Source organism: Elaeis guineensis, chromosome 6 (assembly GCF_000442705.2).
Source record: "Elaeis guineensis isolate ETL-2024a chromosome 6, EG11, whole genome shotgun sequence".
NCBI lineage: Eukaryota > Viridiplantae > Streptophyta > Magnoliopsida > Arecales > Arecaceae > Elaeis > Elaeis guineensis.
The window spans coordinates 76,602,001-76,603,719 of record NC_025998.2 but is presented as its reverse complement, the minus strand read 5'-3'; the positions used below and the strand labels follow the sequence as shown (position 1 = coordinate 76,603,719).

Here is a 1,719-nt window from a genome sequence, read left to right as displayed (position 1 = left end):
GGCACGGTTGAATTTAAAAAAAAAAAGCCACTGACATTTCATAACACTTAACTAAAATAGCATAATCTCAAATATAAAAATTTCTAACTTGATTGGACACCTTGTTTCTTTGCATTGCATCTCCACAATTAACTTTAAGGGCACAACCCATTAACTAAGATAAGGTGGAGATTTGATCACCCTTCTTTGGCCCACAAATCACTCCCTTGCATTTGCATAACCTAGACCTTAATATAAAATTAATTAAACATTGACCCCTAAGGATTTCGAGCTCATTAGGACAAGTGATGCTGAGAGTTGAACCAGGTTAGACTTGGTCAGCTAGCTGGTGTCTAGGCAAGTGGTTTGTGGGATGACTGGGCCCGAAGGAAGGTGATTTTTAATTGGTTCTGTTCGCTGACCTAGCCAGTTGGTTGGTCAAGCTCCGACTTGGAGGGCTTAAAGGCTAACTATAGTTAGGAGCTGTCTAGAATTAGGGTAACTTTAGGATAGAGAGTCCACTGCGTGCTAACTTGATTGTAATTAAAATCTAACAACAACTAATTCTTCTATTAGTTTTAGGACTTCTTAGGATCTCTTCTTTAAAACTCTTTTCTCTCTTCTCTTCTCCTCTTAATAAAATAAAAAAAAAATCCTTAACAGACTAGGATAGTCCTACATAGACCTTTTAGTTGCATGTTAGGTCGACGATCACTAAAACCCGACTTGTAACCATTAGATGAAGAATTAGAAAAGACTCTTAGGACTATCCGAGTTAGAAACATGGCTGGACCTGGTGAGGCTAATCCTCCACGCTCATTGAGAGAATACTTCACTCCATCCTCGTATACCCACTCTCCATGCATTCAAGCACCTCCAGTAGAAGCTACCCAATATGAGATTAAGTCTAGCATTATTCAAATGTTGCTATCGTTCTATGGACTTAGTAACGAGGACCCATACAAATACTTGGATGAATTTCTTGAAATTTATTCCACAGTAAAAATCCAAAACTTCTCCGATGATGCCCTTAGGTTGAAACTGTTCCCTTTCTCACTTAAGGACAAAGCCAAGCATTGGTTAAACTCCTTAAACTCTATAACCATTTCAACTTGGGATCATCTTCAGAGAGAATTCCTCAAGAAATATTTTTCAATTAGAAAAATAAATCAAATTAGAAAAGCTATCACTAGTTTTTCCCAATTGGAGGGTGAACTTTTTCATGAGACATGAGAAAGTTTAAGGGACCTCATTCGTAAATGTCCACACCATGCTATCCCTAAATGGCAACTTTGTCAGTGTTTTTATGATGGTCTATTGGAGAAACACCGACAAATGGTTGATGCATCATGTGGTGGGACATTCATGCTTAAGAGTGAGGATGAAGCCTGGCAGCTCTTTGAAACACTTAGTGAGAATTCCCTATATCATATGTCTGCAACCTCTAGAGAACAACCCATGCTTCAACAAAAAAGAAGTAGAATTTATCAGATTGGAAATGTCATGGATATCCACAGTAAGGTAGATGAACTGTCCCAAAAATTAGACCGTCTTCTAAATATTGGACAATCCCCAATTCCACCTAACCCAATCCAAGAAGTTTGTGCATTGTGTGCAAGTCCGAACCATTTTGTTAGTGAATGCCCAGCCGCACCTCAATTTTCTGAGTTTGTGCACGAGCAGGTTCAGCAAGCTCAAGTCCAACAAGCTCACAGACCAGGAAACAATCCATATTCGAGC

General features: G+C 38.9%; 1 non-coding gene across 1 annotated transcript; it reads right to left on the bottom strand.

Moving 5' to 3' along the window:
- Nucleotides 1–1,150: 1,150 nt before the first annotated feature.
- LOC140859023 (small nucleolar RNA R71) lies at nt 1,151–1,256 on the bottom strand. Its single transcript, XR_012142423.1, has one exon. It is a non-coding gene; the product is annotated as a small nucleolar RNA R71 (small nucleolar RNA).
- Nucleotides 1,257–1,719: the final 463 nt, after the last annotated feature.